This window comes from Oncorhynchus kisutch, linkage group LG5 (assembly GCF_002021735.2).
Source record: "Oncorhynchus kisutch isolate 150728-3 linkage group LG5, Okis_V2, whole genome shotgun sequence".
In the NCBI taxonomy this organism is placed as follows: Eukaryota; Metazoa; Chordata; class Actinopteri; order Salmoniformes; family Salmonidae; genus Oncorhynchus; species Oncorhynchus kisutch.
The window spans coordinates 45,855,080-45,879,757 of record NC_034178.2 but is presented as its reverse complement, the minus strand read 5'-3'; the positions used below and the strand labels follow the sequence as shown (position 1 = coordinate 45,879,757).

At 41.5% G+C, this 24,678-nt stretch overlaps 1 long non-coding RNA gene and 1 pseudogene across 1 annotated transcript; one reads left to right on the top strand and one right to left on the bottom strand.

The window, feature by feature from the left end:
• Positions 1-9,698: 9,698 nt before the first annotated feature.
• LOC116374210 (uncharacterized) lies at positions 9,699-16,052 on the bottom strand. The gene is made up of 2 exons (XR_004210040.1): positions 15,940-16,052; positions 9,699-15,098 (listed from the first exon to the last, which is right to left on the bottom strand). It is a non-coding gene; the product is annotated as an uncharacterized LOC116374210 (long non-coding RNA).
• Positions 14,640-21,043, top strand: LOC109891114 (sodium-dependent neutral amino acid transporter SLC6A17-like; annotated as a pseudogene).
• The last annotated feature ends 3,635 nt before the right edge of the window (positions 21,044-24,678 follow it).

Sequence of the window (24,678 nt, the reverse complement as noted above, 5' to 3'; positions counted from 1 at the left end):
TTTGAAAAATGTAGAGAAAAAATAAATCCTATTCTTTTCAATATTTGGTTTTGGAATTCGTTGGAAGCTGCAAAGACGATTTAAATCGATTTATAGACGTTAATGAACTATCAGTACTGTATCAGTAATGTGGGAGTTGGACATGAATGAATTTTGCAAAAGCAAATTGATTAATCAATGATAATGATTAATCATACCTGGATAGGCTATCTGGGAATTAAACTTTAATTAACCTGAGAAGTTGGTTCATCTAGGTTAATATGGGAATGTTCAAAATGTCTAATTTACTTGGAAGAACCTGAAAAGAGAACAACACGGAGGCAGCCTCCAGAACACACACACGGCTCACCACTTCCTGTCTACCACTCCAATAATGTATTTAATAAACTGGTTGTATTATGTAATCTGCTTTTCAATTTTATATAGGCTGAATCAAAATGAAAGCGTCATTCTATTTTAGATTCCGCGTACGTGGCGTCAATAATGTTGTGTCTCTGACTGATTAAATTATATGACAGGCTATTTTATCAAACCGATCACCTAATTCTTGATTGATTACATGATTAAATTAAGCCATGCAACAATTAACTCGTTAATAACCTGGGGCACCATGGAAGAGTGTTTATAGAGCTGCTGTTTTCCAAATAAACTCTTAAAGATCTGAAGATCTTTTATATCAATAGTAGTCAATTATTAATCGTCACCTTATTCAGTCTCATCTGAACGCCGTAAAATTATTGGTTATCTTCATGAACCCTGGATAACAAGTTGAATCAGCAATACAAAAATTGGCTTAATTATTGATTTACTAAATACCTAAATAATCACACAGAAGTACATATACACAGGATGGATCATACATTGATTACTAATCATGTAATAAAAGAAAACGTCCCTAGCGGACGAAACCGATATGACAACTGGTTACACAAAAAAAGGGGGTTGGGTTTGAATGAAGAAGCGGGAAGACTGAGGGACAAAGGGGATTTCATCTCTATCGGACCTTGAGAAGCTATGCTACCATAAATACAAAATCTTATGGTAGCATAGTTTAGAACTCAACTTCTAGGATGTATCACTTCTTCTTTAGTGAATAAGAGTTCAAAGTTTATACAATTTTGCCATAATCAGCTTGCGCCTTATTCTAGCTGGTCTAGTAGAAATTCATCCTTCCAGCAGGGTGATCGTCTCGTGATCTGGTCTTATGTAAATCTTGTTATGTAGAGTGGATATTCATCCATTCGCAACCACAGCTCACGCTGGGGTTTGCTTAGTCTGACGTGACTTGGGTTACGGGGGCTTTTATACGTGTCACGTCCTGACCTTAGTTCCTTTTTTATGTCTCTGTTTTAGTTTGGTCAGGGTGTGAGTTGGGGTGGGTATTCTATGTTGTGTATTCAAGGTTTTGTATTTCTGTGTTTGGCCTGGTATGGTTCCAAATCAGAGGCAGCTGTCGATCGTTGTCTCTGATTGAGAACCATACAGTGGGGTAAAAAAGTATTTAGTCAGCCACCAATTGTGCAAGTTCTTCCACTTAAAAAGATGAGAGAGGCCTGTAATTTTCATCATAGGTACACTTCAACTATGACAGACAAAATGAGAAGAAAAAAAATCCAGAAAATCACATTGTAGGACTTCTAATGAATTTATTTTCAAATTATGGTGGAAAATAAGTATTTGGTCAATAACAAAAGTTTCTCAATACTTTGTTATATACCCTTTGTTGGCAATGACAGAGGTCAAACGTTTTCTGTAAGTCTTCACAAGGTTTTCACACACTGTTGCTGGTATTTTGGCCCATTCCTCCATGCAGATCTCCTCTAGAGCAGTGATGTTTTGGGGCTGTTGCTGGGCAACACAGACTTTCAACTCCCTCCAAAGATTTTCTATGGGGTTGAGATCTGGAGACTGGCTAGACCACTCCAGGACCTTGAAATGCTTCTTACGAAGCCACTCCTTCGTTGCCCGGGAGGTGTGTTTGGGATTATTGTCATGCTGAAAGACCCGGCCACGTTTCATCTTCAATGCCCTTGCTGATGGAAGGAGGTTTTCACTCAAAATCTCACGATACATGGCCCCATTCATTCTTTCCTTTACACGGATCAGTCGTCCTGGTCCCTTTGCAGAAAAACAGCCCCAAAGCATGATGTTTCCACCCCCATGCTTCACAGTAGGTATGGTGTTCTTTGGATGCAACTCAGCATTCTTTGTCCTCCAAACACAACGAGTTGAGTTTTTACCAAAAGTTATATTTTGGTTTCATCTGACCATATGACATTCTCCCAATCTTCTTCTGGATCATCCAAATGCTCTCTAGCAAACTTCAGACGGGCCTGGACATGTACTGGCTTAAGCAGGGGGACATGTCTGGCGGCGTAGTGTGTTACTGGTGGTAGGCTTTGTTACTTTGGTCCCAGCTCTCTGCAGGTCATTCACTAGGTCCCCCCGTGTGGTTCTGGGATTTTTGCTCACCGTTCTTGTGATCATTTTGACCCCATGGGGTGAGATCTTGCGTGGAGCCCCAGCTCGAGGGAGATTATCAGTGGTCTTGTATGTCTTCCATTTCCTAATAATTGCTCCCACAGTTGATTTCTTCAAACCAAGCTGCTTACCTATTGCAGATTCAGTCTTCCCAGCCTGGTGCAGGTCTACAATTTTGTTTCTGGTGTACTTTGACAGCTCTTTGGTCTTGGTCATAGTGGAGTTTGGAGTGTGACTGTTTGAGGTTGTGGACAGGTGTCTTTTATACTGATAACAAGTTCAAACAGGTGCCATTAATACAGGTAACGAGTGGAGGACAGAGGAGCCTCTTAAAGAAGAAGTTACAGGTCTGTGAGAGCCAGAAATCTTGCTTGTTTGTAGGTGACCAAATACTTATTTCCACCATAATTTGCAAATAAATTCATAAAAAATCCTACAATATGATTTTCAGGATTTTTTTTCTAATTTTGTCTGCCATAGTTGAAGTGTACCTATGATGAACATTACAGGCCTCTCATCTTTTTAAGTGGGAGAACTTGCACAATTGGTGGCTGACTAAATACTTTTTTGCCCCACTGTACTTAGGCAGCCTGTTTTCCCACTATGGGTTGTGGGTAGTTGTTTCCTGTTTTGTGTTGCTGCACCTTACAGGACTGTTTCGTTTTCGTTTCACTCTTTGTTATTTTGTTTTTGTTCTAATAAATTAACATGAACATTTACCACACTGTGCATTGGTCCCGTCCATCGTATTCCTCATCAGAAGAGGAAGACAATCGTTACCATACTGGAGAAGAGAAGGGCTTGTTTCATCCCTCTCCAACCAATGTCTGTTCACTTGGGTGTGGCCACTGAGTGAGCATAGTTTACTTATGAAAACAATTTAATTGAATCTTTTCACAAATAGTTTAATATTTAAACATTAAAATTGCACAACAATTCCATGTGAATCTGATAACTAAAATGTGTAGACTTTCCAATATACAATTTATGTTGTCCTGTCATCAGTAATAATGTCTGAGACAACTGATCTGACATCATATTCTTTAAAAAATATATATATTATTTATTTTTTATAATTATTTATTTAAAAAACACAAGGAAGGGGTAACATTAAAGTATTAGAACATGAAGGACAAACAATACAGCATCAGGACACTATCAAACATGTATCAGTCTTTCCGCAACAGAGCCATCCTTATGTGTGAGGGTGCGTGTGCATGATAGTGACATGAAATATATGTCATAGTTTCCTTTTTCATGATCACAATCTTGTGAAACCCGAACCCTCCAAGATCCCCCCCACAGTTCCCAAATAGCTGCCCCTCAACCATTCGAGAGCCCTCCCACAATAATAAAAAATACAATTAATTCCATTCCCCACCCCCAAGAACCCCCAACGCACCAATAACCAAGAGAATGAACTACAGAGAAAAAAGGAAAAGACAGAAGAAAACAGCAAACAACAACGAGAAAAAATATATACTACAAAATAATACATTTAAAACAAAGGACATCAAGAACAACTGAAATCATAACAGGAATGCCTACTTTATGTTTGTGTGCATGTCTGGCACTATGACTTTCTCAAATGCCTTTTCAAAATCCGCTATAAATACCGTTCCTGGCTTTTTATATGTGTCTTGATGTTCTATTATTTCTAGCAGTTGTCGTTTTAATAATAGAGAAATCAGATCTTCCTGCTGAGTACCTGACAGACTACCATTTCTATAGGAGTAGTTAAAACAATCTAACAATGGAGCTTTTAGTATATATAAAAATACTTAATATACCTCTACCGGTATGTCATCAAGCCCTGGGGTTTTTCCAGACTGAAAGGATTTAATAGCCTCAAAAAGTTCTCCCTCTAATGTGGCCTTCGTACTGATCTTTCTGTACATTTGTTAATTTTCATTTTTTTATATTATTTGGAAAGAATTCCTTACTGTGATCTTCATTCAGTGGGAGAGGATGAGACGGAAAAGAGAACATCTGCCTAAAATAATTAGCTTCCTCTTTTAAAATATCATTCAGAGAATCATAGATGACTGTCTTCAGTAACAAGTTTCTGCAAATTATTTTTGTTAGTGTTCTTGTATTGACGATTCAGGAAGAATGTTGTGCATTTTTCTCCATACTCCATCCAGTTTGCTTGATTTTGTAGTAGATTACATTAGATCGTTCTTGAATAAGTTAAAGTTTTTTTTTTTTTCCTTATTTTTCCTTATTTTTCTAACTTATTTTGTAGTATCGTTTTTATTGCTAGCTACCTGTACTTTTAGTTCATGGATTTCCCTTGTTTCTTTAGCCAGAAACGGCTTTTTTTAAATGATTTATGAATATTGAATTGAATGACCCCTGAAGGTACATTTAAAGATATCCCAAACATGAAGGGGATTTGCTGAACCTATATTATACTGGAAAAATTCAGTTATAAATGATTTTGTCTTAGTTAATATTGTAACGGCAGATTTCCTCCTCCTTGCCTGAAGAGGTGTAGCAAGGATCGGACCAATACGCAGCGTGGTAAGTGTCCATGACGATTTTAATAAGAAAAGCCTGAACACTATGAAATACAAAACAATAAACGATCACATGAACTAAACCAAACCGAAACAGTCCAGGGGCCTGTTGCACAAAACTAGGATAAGGGATTAAGCCAGGATATCTTGGTGATCCTGGCTCAATTGATCCGTAATCCGGTTGCACTAAAGATGGATAGGGGGCAGGAGGATATGTTATGGTATAAATTACCATGGAGATTTATTCTGTGGAGCTAGCCTGCTCCAGACCAGGCTAAATTCCAGGATCTATTTAATCTCATCCCTAATGTCAGTCAGCAGTCACCACAAATGGAAACCAATAGTTATTTCACTGCTCACTATACATTGTTATCACATATAACTAGACCCACTGTTATTATTGATCATTAATTTCAATGATTTTGGATAAAAAATGATTTTTAGATGTTGCTATCATTAGATCATTTACAGTTTCCCATAGACTTTAAGGCTATATATAAAATGATAGAATATTAGGGCCACAGAGGGGAAAAAAACAAGTCAAAATATTGTAACCAGTTGTTTTAAAGGAGGACAGTTAAAATGACAGATGTACAATTTCACGAAATGCCCCACTTCAGTATGGTTTCATAAACAAAGACATGCTGATGTGCCAGAATATTAAGTATCACATTGTCATAAGTATCAAAACTGTAAAAACAATATGTAGCTTTTCTGCAGAAAGAACCAGCCTCATAAATTTATGACTTTATCCTTTTTCTTCAGTGTGGCCCTAGTACTCTGTCATATAAACAAATACACATTCCATATGAATATAAAAACACAATGTGTAACATTATGTTCCTTTATTGAATAAGGACAAAACAAAGCAGGTAAACCATCAGCTCCTTTCGAAACTGAAGTCACAGTGACTCTACAAGATGGAAAGCACAGAATCCAAGCATATTATACAAAATGATACATACACATTCAAAGGTCTGTATATAACACACCCTGCATGTCTGCACACAAAAATAAATGCAGGACAAATCCATACACATCAACTGAACAGACAAATGAATGCAGTAGCCTCCCTGCAGCCTTGTATTACACAGTATACCGCACAAACATCATAAGAGGCCAAATTCGTCAAAAAACGAACCCAAAAAAAACCAAATTCCTCTGCCACTGCAGGACATATTTAACCAAAATTGAAAGCACACATACTAACTAAAATAATTCAACACATATTGGTCCCTCAGCAGCCGACCACTGTCGTCATCAGGGAAGATTGTCGGATTGTCCCAGTCCATGGCTGGTGGCACTCTGGGGGCCCTCTCCTTCCTCAGGCAGGCCACATTGTGGAGGACAGCACAAGCCACAGTAATATCACATGCCCTAACAGGGCTGACCCTTAATTTGTGAAGGCAGTGAAAGCGTGCCTTCAGGAGGCCAAAGGTCATTTCAACTCTGGCCCTGGTCCTGGCATGGGCATGGTTGTAGGCCTGCTGTGCTTCCTGGGGGTCTGTGAAAGGTGTCAGGAGAAAAGGCTGGCAGCCATACCCCCCGTCTCCCAGCAACACACCAGAGAATTCACCTGTCAACACAAAATCTCATCATTACTACCTCATAAACACAGTGATATTCTTGACACAGCCATGATGGTTATAAATAGGGGTTGTGTGGCTTACCTTGTGATAGATTTCAGAGGCCCGAAAGATTCTGGAGTCATGGACTGAGCCAGGCCATTTTGCCACAACATTGCTGATCACACAGTCAGCATTGCAGACCATCTGAAATCATAAGATGAGGAATATTACACCAATCAATGCACATCACTGGCAATGCAGAGTGTTCGTCAATGGACAATATCAAAAAGTTATGTTCACCTGAACATTAATGCTGTGAAAGGATTTCCTATTCACAAAATCAGCCTCATGGGCACCTGAGGGGGCTTTTATCCTTATGTGTGTGCAGTCTACTGCACCAATGACATTGGGGAAACCTGTCACAAAGTAATGAGTATCCTACTATGTGTTAACAGTTGTCCTGTAATTTGTAGATCCTCTTACCTGCAATCCTATAGAACTCCTCTTTGATGTCACAGAGTCTTCTGTGGCCAGGGAAGGAGATGAAGACATCTGCTAATGCTTTGATAGCCAGACACACACTCCTTATTGTGCGGCAAATTGTGGCCTTGTTCAGCTGTTCTGCATCCCCCACTGAGTACAGGAAGGCTCCACTAGCAAAAAAGCGCAAGGCCACACAAACCATTTGCTCCACACTCAGTGCATGGCTCCGTGCAGTGCGGTGCTTAATCCTGGGACCCAGTAGTCTGCATAGATACCTGATGCCATCTGCAGAAAACCTGTATCTTTCATATAGATGGTCATCAGGGAAGGCCAGTGGGTCCAACCGGTCCCTGAAGACCCTTTCTCGCCTGAAGGCTCTCCTCAGCACAAGTGCTTCTTCATCCACCACATCTCGCACGAATGGGCATGCCATTGTCAGAGCAGAAAGGAACACACAATTTTGGGCCTTCATATAGGCTAGTGGCCACACCTGGTGCTGGGGGGGTGGGCAAAAGAGGGCGATGCCTTATAACGATGACTTGGTTGTACTGATTGCTGGGAAAATAAAAAAAACCTTAGAAAGATGCCACCGTCCTGTGTGCTCACAATAAGAGCTCATATGTCATGGCTCACTTGACTTTACGAGAATATACCTAATTTTTATTTTGAGCTGTGTCATCTTCTTGGAGCTGGGGGAGGAAAGAAAAATAATGATTAATACATTTGTGTTACAGTTAGCATACAGTGTACATTGAAGGCATATCTCACCTCCCTCAAGTTTTTTTATTTCAAGGTCCAGTTTCCTAATTGTCCTCTTTTTTATTTCGAACTCCAGTGCAAGATTTTCCATCTTTTTCTTCTTGTACTGAATGTATGTCTGCCAGTTCTATTTGGCGCCGGAGGTGGTTGCCATACAACTTTCTGATAGCTTGTGAGCTCTGTGAACACAATACAATTAGCGCAGCTGGAATTTGGCAGGATGTGGTGTCCTTTTATTAATACGCACTATGTTGCCAGGCTGGTTTTCCCACTGTATAGCATCTGGGTCCTGTAAAAGAAATTTGATTTTTTGATTTTGATGAGGACTCCTCACCATTGTAGAGTAAATAGTACTTTCACAGTCTTAACATGATACCTCATGCCTTCTGGAATCCAGAGAGATGGTCTCCTCCTCATCGTCTCCATCATGTGCTGTTGCTGCTGCACTGGGGCCTTCACCCTATCACATTTAATCGGATTCATATTGAAGCTAGTAGACAAGACATGCCAGGCCTACAGTATGCCTTTGATGGAGTACTCACTGGATCAGCATCGTCTGGTGCTTGTGCTGGTGGCTCTAACAGGAACACAGTGCTGCCAGACACTGCAAGGCAATAGGTAAACCAAAGTCAGACAGTCCAAATTGATTCAATATGAATGTGGTTGTATCCCATGTAGAGATGGAAGGACATACCTTGAATGAAGCGGGTGGCATCTTGGGAGGAACCTATGCTCGTCTCTTTCCCCCCAGGGATCCCCTCTAAGACGGGCCTGCCTTTATTTAGCTCCAAGGCCATGTCCTCTGCTGGGGTAAGGTCAGCCTTTGGTGACCCACCACCCGTGCCTTGTCTGTGGGTATTCTTTTTCACTGCTAAAACAGTACAGACAATGTGTGAGCAGGCACCTTCTGGGTACAATATATGCTTGTGCTTTGTTAAATATTAGTCAGGGACCATACCATTCTGCAGAATGTTCTTGTATTTGATTTTGACCTGCTGCCATGTCCGTTTTGGCCCGTTCATGTTTAATCTACACACACACACATTTAATGGAGTCACACTGCAAAATATTACTTGGTATTTTTGTCTTGTTTTCAGTAAAAATATCAAAAAATTTCTCATAGCTTTATACAGTGTGATGGAGTTACTTTACACAATTTCACTCATATCTGCAGTGCATTTCAATAAAAAATGTAACCGTTTCATAATTACAGTACAACTTCATTTTTGGAGATGTGAATTAAATATTTGAATTGTAATTGTGATGTTTCAGCGGAGCGGTGAGTGTGTAATTGTGCACTACTTACGCATTCAGGCGGTCTGCAATACTTTGCCACGCTTTTTCTCTTTGCTTTATCACTGTGGCGGTGTTGCCTTTCTTCTTAATTATATCTTTTACCTCCTCGTATGCCTCCATGAGGATTTGTGCTTCCGACGGGGAAAAGTACGCGGCTCTAGTTGCCATGGTAAATCAATTAATCTGTGATCTGTGGCGGGGTCTATTTGAGTGAGCCGTGAGCGCGCACCTATCCAGGATTGGTTTCACCTGGCTTAATGAATCCGTGTCTGCTCATCCTGGCTTGGTCTTTGTGCAACCAATTAAGCCTGGACGCACATGTTTTGGCTTCATTGAGCTCAGCTGAGTCATTTATCCCGGATGTCTTAATTCTACTTTTGTGCAACAGGCCCAAGTGTGGCACTGACACACAACAGTGAAACCCAGGCTACCTAAATATGGTTCTCAATCAGGGACAACGATAATCAGCTGCCTCTGATTGAGAACCATATCAGGCCAAACACAGAAATAGAAAAAACATAGAAACACGAACATAGAGTGCCCACCCCAACTCACGCCCTGACCATACTAAATAAAGACAAAACAAAGGAAATAAAGGTCAGAACGTGACAAATATTCTTTAATATTAATGTTTTAAGTACCAACGGATACTTTCAACTGGTTGGATTACAGAAATATTGTTCCATACCCAACCTTTTGATGTTACTGTATTGCAAAGTCTCTCTCTCTGGTAACAATAGATTTTCATAAGGCCATTTTTGTAGAGTGGAGAGAGAAGGTGGAAAGGTATTTATGGGGGGTGGGGGCATCATAAACCTGTGGGGGGAAAGAGGGAAAGTTTTTTTAATGAACTTCACCCAACAGGGCAAAGTCATGACAAAACTATATATATCCAATAGTAAAAACAGATTAACAGTTCTACAACTGAACATCAAGAATCAACAAAGTGCGTGCCCTGCCACAAAATGCTGAGTGATATGGCTTACTTGTTATTATAGTTCAGGGCCCTACGCTGACATTTTTTAAAAGAAGTACATGAAGTGTTTCTAAGTAGAACTGTAGAAGAACAAATATAAATCATATTTTCGGTTATTGGCCTGCTGAAAGGTGAAATCATCTCCCAGTGTCTGGTGGAAAGCAGACTGAGCCAAGTTTTCTTCTAGGATTTTACCTGTGCTCAGTGTTTACTCACCTGGCTACTCAGTGACCCAGACTGAAAGAACAACATGACAGCTACACTGGCCAGCCATCACAGTCAGACTGGGCTGCCAAGAGGGGAGCACAGCTCCACAAACACCACTCTAAATATACAGTGCATTCAGAAAGTATTCAGACCCCTTGACTTTTTACACATTTTGTTACGTTACAGCCTTATTCTAAAATTGATTCAATTATGTTTTTTCCTCCTCAATCTACACACAATACCCCCTAATGACAAAGCAATAGCGGGTTTTTAAAATAAAAAAAACTGAAATATCACATTTTCATAAATATTCAGACACTTAGGTTGGAGTCATTAAAACTCGTTTTGCAACTGGTCCACAAATTTCTTGTTAATGAACTACAGTTTTGACAAATCGGTTAGGACATCTACTGTGTGCATGACAAAGGTAATTTTTCTAACAATTGTTTACAATCAGATTATTTCACTTATTATTTCACTGAATCACAATTCGAGTGGGTCAGAAGTTTGCATACACTTAGTTGTCTGTGCCTTTAAAACTGCTTGAAAAATTCCAGATAATGATGTCATGGTTTTAGAAGCTTCTGATAGGCTAATTGACATCATTTGAGTCAATTGGAGATGTACCTGTGGGTGTATTTCAAGGCCTACCTTCAAACTCAGTGCCTCTTTGCTTGACATCATGGGAAAATCTAAATAAATCAGCCAAGACCTCAGGAAAAATGGTAGATCTCCACAAGTCTGGTTCATCCTTGGGAGCAATTTCCAAACGTCTGAAGGAACTATGTTCATCTGTACAAACATCTCCTGGAGATGAATGTACTTTGGTGTGAAAAGTGCAAATCAATCCCAGAACAACAGCAAATGACCTTATGAAGATGCTGGAGGAAACAAGTACAAAAGTATCTATAGCCATAGTAAAACGAGTCCTATATCGACATAACCTGAAAGGCCGCACAGCGAGGAAGAAGTCACTGCTCCAAAACCGCCATAAAAAAGCCATACTACGGTTTGCAACTGCACATGGGGACAAAGATTGTACTTTTTGGAGCAATGTCCTCTGGTCTGAGGAAACAAAAATAGAACTGTTTGACCATAATGACCATTGTTGTGTTTGGAGAAAAAAAGGGGAGGCTTGCAAGCCGAAGAACACCATCCCAACCGTGTGTCGTTTCCCCTGCCCCGTCACAAAGTTTCTCCTTATAAGACACATCACTGCACTCTATATTCTTCTGTAAACTGGTCATCTCTGTATACCCGTCGCAAGACCCACTGGTTGATGCTTATTTATAAAACCCTCTTAGGCCTCACTCCGCCCTATCTGAGATATCACATCCGGCCGTGATTGGGAGTCCCATAGGGCAGCACACAATTGGCCCAACGTCATCCGTGTTTGGCCGGGGTAGGCCGTCATTGTAAATAAGAATTTGTTCTTAACTGACTTTCCCATTTAAACAAAGGTTAAATAAACGATTTAATCCATTTTAGAATAAGACTTATAGGTAACACAAGGGGTCTGAATACTTTCGAATGCACTGTATTCTCAAAACAAACATATTTTCCCCCCTAAAAATAAAAGTTCAATATAAACAATTCCAAACTCTGTAAAATTATTAATTTGAAAACGCCAAATAAAACAACCATTCTATTACAACTTTCAGCTCTCTGACAGAGTTGACGTTAAACAGAAATATGACGGAGTTGATGCTTTACTGAGTTGTCAAAAATTGCATTTTTCTTCTTCATTGAAGTAGTACACACAGTAGAAATTGTGTTTTTCCTCAGTTGCTTTATGGAATGGAAACAAACTTTGTGAATCTGTTGATCTGGATTTTGCAATTGCTAATGAGGCAAACTCTCTTTCAGGGGACACAATAGATATGCCTTGAATTATAATTGAGCAAAGCCTGTCTAAACATTGTTCCCCTTGTCTGCATCACCTCACACAACTTCAAACAAATATTCTGATTCTCTGTGTTACTATGATGGAGAAAGCTCACATTTCTCACAATCTCACATTTTTCATTCCATAGAATGTGACAAACATTTGTATGAGTAAGTAACAGATTAAAAAATAGGACTATAAAGATGAGTAAACTGGATAATGTACTAGATCGTGAAAGAGAGGCGGAGACTGTGTGTTGGGGGGGAGACAGCCCCGGCAGACTCCGGCAGCGCTGGAGAGGAGGAAGGCTCTGACAGCACTGGACAGGCGGGAGCACCTGTAGGGAGAAGGGAGCACCTGTAGGGAGAAGACGGAGAGACGGCCTGGTGCAGGGGTTTGCCACCGGAGGGCTGGTATGTGGAGGTAAGGCGCACGGGAGGTCTCGAGCAACGAGCCTGGCCAACCATCCCTGGTTGAATGCTCCCTGTAGCCAGGCTGCTTCCTCATACCACCGCCTCTCGGCTTTCGCTGCCTCCAACTCAGCCTTGGGGCGGCGATATTCTCCAGCCTGTGCCCATGGTCCCTTGCCGTACCATGCCGAACACAAAAACCAACATAGAAAAACAAACATAGACTGCCCACCCCAACTCACGCCCTGATCATACTAAAACAAAGACAAAACAAAGGAACTAAGGTCAGAACGTGACACAGATTTAAGTCCTCTAAGGTTCTATTAGATTAGAAGTGGTGATAATCAAATCACTCAGCACCTCTCTTCTCTTTCCTCTCCTCTTCTCTCTTCTCTTTTCATCTCCTCCTCTTTTCCTCTCCTCTCTTCTGATCTCCTTTCCTCACTTCTCCTCTCCTTTCCTCTCCTCTCCTCTGCCCCTCACCTGTCTCAGCAGTATGAGACAGTCAGCCACCAGTGAGCATGGTTCTTACGCTGAGACAGAGGCATAAGGCATGGTTTAGCAAGTCATCATGGTATTGTGTAATCATACAGTACTTCATACAAATGCTAGTATTGTATGTGATTCCCCATAGGTTTAATTGTACATCACTGTTAATTAACTAATGGTGGTTTACTATACCATGCCAGGTAACCTCTGACACTACAGTATAGTGGTATATTAATTTTTCCTAGTGGCATTAAAGGTTGTCTGTAGCATTGTCTTTAATCCTGTGTTAAAAAGTGACCTCTCGCCATGGTCGTAGGGAATGGTAGACCCCATCATTCATGCAGGTGTGTGAGACCCCAGGACCACACTGCTTAGCACCCACTCTGGCCTGGCCCTGGGGTTACATGTCTGCACTAACCACATCAGATAGACTGTGGTTCACATTGGCACCGACAGGGTCAAATCACCTAAAGAACACAGACCAAGGTCATTCAGACCTACTGTAGCTTTCACTATTAATACAGTTTGTTGCTTCTGGAGCGACATGTAGGAAAGGAGGGAGATGCACGAGATAAGGGAGGGAGAGAGAGAGAGGGGCGCAGATCGACAGAGTTACTGAATATAACATTGAATGCCATCATTCATAGAGAGAGGAAGTAAGAGAGGATAAAAATATAATTATGGAGGAGGCTATCTTTATTTCCTCTGCAGAACATTGCCATCTACCTGACATAAATAGAGACTGGTACACTTAGTTGAGCAGGCCATTTCTGTGCGTGCATGCATGTGTATCCATGTGTGTGTATTTGTGCAGTACATCTGCAAGACTTAAATCCATTTATCATTTCCCCAAGGTTTAACTATAAAAGGTGAAAATATGAGCACAGATACATTTAAAGAGTCCTGAATGAGTGCTCATACTGTGCATACCAAGTAAAAGAATGACCTTGTTTACCCAGGCTGGTCTCATAGACTAAACATAGTAAATGGAAACCCAAACAAGACAGAAGGTTACTTAAGGCGAAAATGAAATGAGGTCTGCAACTACGAACTACTTTTTAGCTACTTTGCAACTGCTTATTATGTTAGCTAACCCTAACCCTTTAACCTAACTCTTAGCCTTAACCCTAACCTTAACCCCTAGCCTAGCTAATGTTAGCCACCTAGCTAAGATTAGCATTAGCACCTAGCCATCTAGCTAACGTTACTCACAACAAATTGAAATTCATAGCATACCATATGTATTGCAAATTCGGAACATATTGTACAAATCTCAATTCATAACATATCATACTAACTGTAATTCATAACATATCATACTAACTGTAATTTGTAACATATCATACGAAATGGATGATGGACATCCACAAATTAATACATACCATACCAAACGTAACATATCATACTAATTTCAGTGTCCCGTCATTTTCATTTACTTCTACCCCTGTTACGTCTACCCCTGACTCCAGGTTGGTTTACCTTACTAATGTCAGTCTGGGAGAGCCAATCCAGAGGGCAGAGGGGATTTGGTCCCTGTGTAAATATTCTCTCCCTTATTATATTTCTCTCTGCTCTCTATCCTTCACCCTTCTACTCCCTCTATCCCTTTACTCTCCCCCCTCTCTCTCCCTCCCCCTCACTGACCCTCCTCCTCACCCCTCTGCAGTCGTGGATCCTGAGTGTGAGAGAAGCTCGGCCGCCACCTACTTCTGGTACCGCCAGACCCTGAACACTACCAGCACCATCGCAGACAGCGGCGGCCTGAACGTCAAGATGACCCTGTCTCTGCTGGTGGCCTGGATCATCGTCTGCCTGGCTGTCATCAGATGTATCGCATCCTCCGGGAAGGTAGGAAACGCTGTGAGGAGAAGTGGAGGGTTTGTGGGGGAGAGGGGCAGGTGGGATGGGGGAGAGGGGCAGGGGGTGTGGGGGAGAAGGGCACTGGGTGTGGGAAGAGGGGCAGGGGGCGTCGGGAAGAGTGGCAGGGGACAATGGAGAGAGGGGCAGGGTGTGTGGGGAGAGTGGCTGGGGGCATGGGGGAGAGTCAAATGAGTGTAAAGATATATGACAGGCCGTACTTTTAAAGAACATGACATGACAAAAAATTGCTCTGGAATATTAGCCTACTGAACTGGAGTCCTACTGAACTGGAGTCCTACTGAACTGGAGTCCTACTGAATTGGAGTCCTACTGAATTGGAGTCCTACTGAACTGGAGTCCTATCGAACTGGAGTCCTATCGAACTGGAGTCCTACTGAACTGGTGTCCTACTGAACTGGAGTTCTATCAAACTGGAGTCCTACTGAACTGGAGTCCTACTGAACTGGAGTCCTACTGAACTGGAGTCCTACTGAACTGGAGTTCTATCGAACTGGTATCCTACTGAACTGCCTAATGAACTGCCTAATGGTGCCTATAACTGATTATCTATTTTTCCTGTCCAAAGGTCTTCACAAGTTCAGGCCGATGTTGTCTATGTATGATTAACCCATGTGCATGTCCAGTAGCCTTCACAAGATCAGATATGGCCCAGACCAGTCACGTCTTGTGTTGGTCTACCTTGCCTCGTCTACTCTGCTTACGTTCTGTTTTTTACATGTCTAATGGTTAACTTGATGTTGATCCAGCTTTGTACATTCACATAGGATCAGCCTTCATTCTGCTTACACATGTCTAATATTTAACCTTATATCGATTTCTACTTCAAAGAGAACAGTACAGGTACTGAAAATCACCAGATGACTGGAAATTCTCTAACACTAACCCTATATAATTTATAAACATTTCTAATAATTAAAACCAAATCAAATCTAAGTTTATTTGTCATGTGCGCTGAATACAACCTTACAGTGAAATGCTTACTTACAGGCCCCAACCAGTCCATCAGTGTGTTATAGTGTGCTCAAGCTGGAGAAGATGCTGGAGCCCCAGGTGTGGAGGGAGGCAGCCACACAGGTGTTTTCTGCCCTTGGCCTGCTTCGGTGGAGTCATCACCTTCTCCAGCTACAACAAGATAGACAACAACTGCCACTTTGCCATGCTCGTCTCCTTTATAAACTTTTTCACCTCCATCCTGGCTACTCTGGTGGTGTTTGCTGTGCTGGGCTTCAAGGCAAACCTTATGAATGAGAAGTGTGTCATAGTGTGCGTTCAAATCAACTGCCCTATCGGACGTAGGGTAAGTTGAGTCAAAGGGATAAGTTGAGCCACCCTTGTTTCTAGGAAACCATACACAAAATTAATCATGTGGCCAAATATTTAGGACAAGGTCATAATTTCATAGAGTATGAATGAAGAAACCACATCGAAAAAGTGGTATGCAAGTTAGGTCCAAAAAACTGAAAACTGGTTTTCACAAAGTCAAATGAGTGTATTGTGTTATAAGTTATTGTGTCATGATGCTTGTATCTAAATCAAAGTATATTTTTTAAAGATTGTTTTATACATCAGTTGGGGTCTTTATAAGCTACCATATGAGGTCCTAAACCTAGCATGAAAGTGCATCCCTGTAGCTGTGTGGGTTAATATAGTCAAAATGTTTGCCTTGGGGTAAGTTGAGCCAATGGCCACCATACCCCATACAAACGATGATTACATTTGGTCAGTTTTATGCATAAAACTGATAGTATTTTTGCAATGTGTCATGCGTATGAACTCAAGTGCATTTTATTGTTGCAGAGAAGACATCAGCATATCCTGTGCATACAGACATATAAAGGGCAGGGGTATCGCCCCCCCCCCCCCCCCCCTTGAGGTTCTTGAGAGAGCAGCCAAGGAAGTGAGAGAAAGGAAGAAGTGCATTCGAGCAGGAGGCAAGGGATGAAAAAATTGACTGAATGACATTGAAGAGGTACATTGACAACAACAAAAAATGATACCTGTACCTGTGCAAAAGAGAGGCTGTGACAGAGTAGCAGAGGCACACAAGGTCTTATCTGATGACATGGAGTCTGAGCTTGCTAAACATATCAAGAATCTCGCAGACCAGTTTCATGGGCTTAGTAGCCTGAAATGCACAGAACTTACCTACGAATTGGCACATCCAAACAATATTCACAACATTCTAAAATATATATATAGGTATCTTTGTTAGAAAGAAAACTATTTCCCTTGACCGAGTGATGCTGAATGTAAAAAATGGCTCAACTTACCCTCTTCTCCCCTAGTGATAGTGGAGGAAATGTATGATGTCTAATCCAGAATGAAAACACTCTTTGCTCACACCATACATTTATTATCGTGCCCTCTCTGTGATCAGAGTCAGGACTTTTGCAGTACGTTTCATCTTGTGCACTAACATGATTCGCGGTGGTCCATTCAGAAATGCAGAGAAGATCATTGGCTGCCTGAACTCTAACGTGCTGAGTCATGACCTCATTCTGCCACACGTGAACTTCTCCCAGCTGTCCACCGTAGACTACACTGAGATTTACGGTGTCATCAAGACGGTGAAGGAAGGCAGCTTCGCCAAGCTGGGCCTGGACCCTTGTGTTCTGGAGGATGAGCTCAACAAGGTGCAGTGGGTCTGTTTGTCTGGGCTGTGAGCTCAATCATCAACTGGGTCTGAATATGATCTTCACAACACCATACCAACTAGGCTTTTTCTAGTCATCCTTCATATGATTTAAGAGGAAAGTTATGCTGTATTTATTAAACTCCTTTTTGTCTCTTCTGTCCCCTCTCCCTCTCTCTATCACAATCTCTTGGTCCTCTTTTGCTCCCTCTCTCCTCCACTCTTTTCTTTCTCTCTATATCCATCCCTCTCTTTGCAGTCAGTGCAGGGTACAGGCTTGGCCTTCATTGCCTTCACAGAGGCCATGACTCATTTCCCGGCCTCTCCCTTCTGGTCCGTCATGTTCTTCTTCATGCTCATCAACCTGGGCCTGGGCAGTATGATCGGCACCATGACAGGCATCACCACGCCCGTCCTCGACACCTACAAGATCTAGAAGGAGCTCTTCACAGGTCAGCCCTAAAACCAACTATGGCTCTCCCATTCTCCTCTATCATAGTTTCATACACAAATTCAGCACTTTTAACCAAGACAGAGTGGGGAACTAGGTAAGACTCACAAATTCTGAGATTATTAAGGATGACTCATTTTTTGTTCTATTGTTGTAGTAGTTCAGGGCTGATTACAAAGTAATAGCAATAACAGCAATGAGGCATACATACAGTAAAGACTGTCATCCAAGCAGACAAAAGGTTTTACATAATGTGAAGGTTATTCAACTCCACTACCAATTCACCTGTGAGGAAGACGCTATATAAAAGCTGCAGATACTGCACACTTTCAGACTAATGCTTTTAGCTACCTCATCTTGCTCCAATTCCCTCTGTCTATTTCTCTGTATCTGTATTTGTATTTATTAAGGATCCCCATTAGTTCCTGCCAAGGCAGCAGCTACCCTTCCTTGGATCCAAACAAGATTAAGGCAGTTACACAAAACAATTAAATGATTAAACAGTAGATCATACAACACATTATTACAACACTAAACGACCACTACATATCTACAATACAAAATGTATCATCAGTGGTGGAAAAAGTACCCAATTGTCATACTTGAGTAAAAGTAAGGATACTTTAGTTAATAGAAAATGACTCACGTAAAAGTGCATACTACTTGAGTAAAAGTCTAAAAGTATTTGGTTTTAAATATTCTTAAGTATCAAAAGTACATGTAATTGCTCAAATATACTTAAGTATCAAAAGTATAAATCATTTCAAATTCCTTATATTAAGCAAGCCAGACGGCACCATTTCTTGTTTTTTAAAGTTACGGATAGCCAGGGCCACACTGAAAAATTATTTACAAACGGAACATGTGTGTTTAGTGAGTCCACCAGATCAGAGGCAGTAGGGATGACCAGGGATGTTCTCTTGATAAAAATTCAAAATGTAACGAGTACTTTTGGGTGTCAGGGAAAATGTATGGAGTAAAAAATACATTATTTTCTTTAGGAGTGTAGTGAAGTAAAATAAGTATAAATAGTAAAGTAAAGTACAGATACCCCAAAAAACGACTTAAGTAGTACTTTAATGTATTTTTACTTACAGTAAGTACTTTATACCACTGTGTATAATACCACAATACAACAATATTACAACATTACAATGTACGTGTGTGTGTATGCATCTGTGTGTGTGTGTCTTTTCATAGTCTGCATTGTTCCATAAAGTGTAGTTTTATCTGTTTATCTGTTTTCAGTGTGCTGCTGTATCATAGCCTTTATCTGTGGCCTGCTCCTCGTCCAGCGCTCTGGGAACTACTTTGTCATCATGTTTGATGACTATTCTGGTGGTCTGCTACTCACTGTCGTGGTCATCCTAGAGAATGTGTCAGTGGCCTGGATCTACGGCACCAAGAGGTACAGGATGGCGTCTCCCCAGAGAGCCGCATAGTGTGAGAGGTAGCTTTTAAAAGTGAACACACTGATCATCACTGATATTGCAATGTGTGTTTTCATATGATTTAAGAGGAAAGTTTGATAAGAGGGTGAAGAGAAAGAGTCAAGGAACATGTGAATACTGTAAACGGAAGGATTTGTCTGGACCTATTTTAAACCCACCTGTATGTGTGTGTAAGGTTTCATGCAGGACCTGGAGGATATGTTAGGTTTCCGGCCCCATGCCTTCTATTTCTACATGTGGAAGTACGTCTCCCCTTGTTGTCTCATCGTTCTCATTATGGCTACTGTCATTGAGATGGCCATCAGCCCGCCAGGGTACAATGCATGGGTGGAGGAACTGGTCAGTCAACCTGTTGGAAAACAGTGAAAAGTTTCATATAGACACTTGACATTTTGTGTACTAGCCTTGTTACAGAGTTTGAAGTCAGCACCAGGAGTATTTCTTTTTCCCCTTATTTCCCTTGTTTCTCTCTCTATAGGCTCAGGAGCGTTTCCAGAGCTACCCTCCCTGGGCATTGGCCATGTGCTTCTCCCCATTGTGATGGCCATGCTTCCTCTACACATTGTCTTCATCGCCCGCCACTTCAACCTGATGTCTGATGGCTCCAACAAGTTGTCCGTCTCCTACCGCAAGAGCATGATGAAGGACATCTCCAACCTGGAGGAGGTGGACGAGACGCACTTCATCCTGGGCAAGAACCCAAGAGAGACACCTTTGCCCAAGCCCCTGTCCCAAGTCAACCTAGTCCCCCCAGGCACCAAACCCCTGGAGAACTCCAACTCCTCGTCCGCCAACAGCTGCTACCGGACGGGCTACCAGAACACCATCATCCCCATAACCCCCACCACCACCGTCACCCCCACTGTCCCTGAGTCCGACTCATGATCACTGTCTATCCTCTTCATGTTCCTGCCCCTAGCCTTCCCCTAACCCCCTAACGATCACCCTCCTACAGGCCAACTCACATTTAACCCTACAGAGTCTCACCACCAGAGGGACCTGCAGCGCTGCCCAAAACAACCTCCACCCTCACGCTATGAGTGACCCTAGTCACAGGACACCCCTCTCCCCCTCTCCAACAGATGTTAGATGTTAGAGTTTATGTTAGATGTTAGATGTTAGAGTTTGCCAGATGTTAGAGTTTACCGCAGCAGGGGCTGCTTTGACAAGGAACCACATGGTCAGGTGTCTGAGATATTACAGTAGTGTGTATCTATCCCTAATGAAGTGTATTCAGTGCTGGACACGCAGTATGTTCTGGTCTAGAGGCCAGGCAGCAGTATTCTTATTATGCTCTGCTCTGCTCTGCTTATTGCAGACAGTTTAGGGGAATGTAGAGAAAATCATATTTACGTTGGCATGAAGTGAAACTGAATGTGAGTATCTCTACAGTGCATTCGGGAAGAATTCAGACTTTTTCCACATTTTAAGTTACAGCCTTTGAATAAGGCTGTAACTTATTATTGTCCTCATCATGCTATGCACAATACCCCATAATGACAAAGCGAAAAATGTTTTTTATAAATGTCTGCAAATGTATTAAACATTTTTAAAAACAGACCCTTTGCTATGAGACTCAAAATTGAGCTCCGGTGCATCCTGTTTTCATTGGTCATCCTTGAGATGTTTCTACAACTGGATTGGTAAATTCTTTCTACACCTGTGGTAAATTCAATTGATTGGACATGATTTGGAAAGGCACACACCTGTCTATATAAGGTCCCACAGTTGACAGTACATGTCAGAGAATATACCAAGCCATGAAGTCAAAGGAATTGTCCGTAGAGCTCCGAGACAGGATTGTGTCGAGGCACAGATCTGGGGAAGGGTACCAAAAAATGTATGCAGCATTGAAGGCCCCAAGAACACAGTGGCCTCCATCATTCTTAAATTGAAGAAGTTTGGAACCACCAAGACTCTTCCTAGAGCTGGCCGCCCGGCCAAACTGAGGGAAGGGCCTTGGGCAGGGAGGTGACCAAGTACCCAATGGTCACTCTGACAGAGCTCCAGAGTTCCTCTGTGGAGATGGTTGTCCTTCTGGAAAGTTCTCCCATCTCTGCAGCACTCCATCAATCAGGCCTTTATGAGAGGCGTCATGTCTCTAAATTCCAAGCGTCATGTCTGATGGAAGCCTGGCGCCATCTCTACGGTGAAGCAAGATGGTGGCAGCATCATGCGTTGGAATGTTTTTCAGTGGCAGGGACTTGGTGACTAGTCAGGATCGAGGGAAAGATGAAAGGAGCAAAGTACAGAGTGATCCTTGATGAAACCTCAGGCTGGGGCGAAGGTTCACCTTCCAACAGGACAATGACCCTAAGCTCACAGCCAAGACAACGCAAGAGTGGTTTCGGGACAAGTCTCTGAATGTCCTTGAGTGACCCAGCCAGTCCAGACTTGAACCCGAGCAAACATCTCTGTAGAGACCTGAAAATAGCTGTGCAACGACGCTCCCCATCCAACCTGACAGAGTTTGAGAGAATCTGCAGAGAAGAATAGGAGAAACTCCACAAGTACAGGTGTGCCAAGCTTGTAGCGTCATACCCAAGAAGACTCAAGGCTGTAATCGCTGCCAAAGGTGCTTCAACAAAGTACTGAGTAAAGAGTCTGAATACTTATGTAAATGTGGTATTTCTGTTTTATTTTTAATACATTTGCCAAAATATCTAAAAACCTGTTTTTGCTTTGTCATTATGGGGTATTGTGTGTAGATTGATGAAGAAAAAAAATATGCAATACATTTTAGAATGAAGGTGTAAGGTAACAAAATGTGGAAAAAGTGAAGGGCTCTGAATATTTTCCAAATGCACTGTATATATTTGTGGCAGGTTTGAATCCTTTTAAGCTTTGCAGTCCTCCATATCAGTCCTCTATATCATATGATAGAGTGTAGTTATGCTTTCCCTAGATTTTATGTAGAACGTTTCTTTGTAATTTAGTGTGCCACTGAAGCACTTGAGCAGATGACTGCTCTTGACACACCTTCTTTCGTTTCAATGCTCTACCTGCTTCAGCTAAGTGTTTAGCTGCAGGAAGAATATTGATTGGCATTGGTTGCAATGCCAACAGTCCAAAGGGATCTGTATATTTTGAAAGACTATGTGCAAGGCCGCTGTAAAGACACTGTCTTCATTGTCTATTTGCTAGCATTCATGCTAGGCTCTTCACAAAAGCACCACTGTCTCATCTAGTGTCAGTGTCCTACTGTATCTTGTCTACTTCAAGCCAATACTCTCCATGTTCATCATGTAGGAGTTATATAGTGTGATACTCCAGGCCAAGCATACAGTAGCTAGTGTCTTAGAAACTTCAGTACCTCCACCAAAGAGTCTGCCTGTTGACTACGTCCTGTACATACACCATGGAGAAGAATGAACCGATCACAATCACTTTCAGAGCAGAAATCCAGGAGAAACGCACTGTATAATGTTCTGCTATTGATGTAGACAGTGAAAGAGGACTTGTCCAGTCACTACAAATAGCACAGATGAAGAGTACAAAAGGAGTCCCTCCCAGGCACAAAACCTTTTTGATGATCTCATATTATGAGAAATCTTTGCAATAAATTACTACCAAGCATATAAAAATGTATTGACATAACCTTCTTACAAATAATTCATCGGAACAAGAAAGACGGTAGTATTTATAGGCACAAATTAGAATGTATTACAGCAGATGTGATGATTGAGGAGCTTTGACCAAATCTGATCGAAGTCTGACTGTAAAGCAATCTCCATTTTACTGAGGAATATAAACCTTCCAATGGTTGATCCTCAAATCTCTATTTACTGATACTCATGAGCAGAATGGCACTTCATGCTTAGTATGTAAGTGTGTCTTAATTTAAACCAAGAGCACAGTTCTCCGTTGGACAATTTCAACCCTCTTACAGAAGTGAAATATTAACACCAGATAGAGACTAGCACACAGTGCTAGTTTAATGTCTGCCAAGACCTTTTCCCACAAGTATTTACACAGTTTCATCACACAGATTGCAAAGCTTTTACCATTCGTTCTTGCCATCGCAAACAAAAAAAAGTACATTTGACAATCTGAAATGGCAGGGAAGGAAGGAAATGCCCCCCCCCCCCCCCCCCCCCCCCCCCCCCGCCCCCAATAAAACCGTGACCCACTTTCATAAAGTAAAATGCCCACTTGGCCTGTCACTCTAATCGTCATTTGAATTACAAATAGCTGTGAAGTCAAAATGGTTCCATTTTAGCTAGCTTTCTTTTATGAAGAGGATTGCTTTATTTGTATTTTTATCACAATGTTCAAAGCCATGGTGTTGATGATTATAAATGACTACATTTATATTACTGCATAATATTCTATCTGTGTATGTTGGTGCGCATAATGTTTAATACTAATTAAGATTTTATCTGTAAACGTGAGCGGGTGTACTTTTTCATCCTGTGTATATTTCATTGTATATTTGAAGTTTCTCTATTTTGTAGTTGGAATACCTTATCTATGACTATGGGAGTGTAAAAGGAGTGCGACGAGGGGGTGGGTGCAGTATGTTAACCTTGTGTGATCCTAATGTAGCCTCGTTTTGAGAACGTGTATTGTCGAACTCTGACGAGCTACATGTGCAGCACTCTGGTTCCCATGTGTTCCTCTCTCAGCTGCTTGTAGAGAGGCGTGGCCCTCCAGACAAGAACACATGGATAAGCATATCTATGCAGTAGGTTAATATACAACCAGTCTTTGCTTGAAGTTCTAGTCAAGCTTTATTTGAGTCAAAGATCCCTCACTTTAAACGTCTGTAAATATTCTTACGTCTGTAAGATTCTACACCCGATAATAATCCAATTATTCTAAAGATAGAGCTAAACTTGTGAAGTATATAAATGTCTTAACACTGAAGAACTGTTTCGATGAGAGTTAATGTGGAGGAAATGACTATTGGATGTGGTGAATATGAATGCACATTTTCACTTGAATCTCAAAAGAGTATTGTTATGTTTTTGTTTTCTGCATGTTGGTATGCTCAGTGTTTGCCCTAGCGTGGGTACAGTCTTTGTTAAAGCATTGTACTATTATATTATCTGCTGCAGTAACAGCAACGGGATTGGAGTCTAAAACCTCTGTAGGGAAAATGACTTGTGTTAGGAACTGCCCCTTTGTAGCTAAAGTGTTACAGTGACTCTCAACATAATATGAGTGTGTGAGTGTGTGTATGTGTATTTG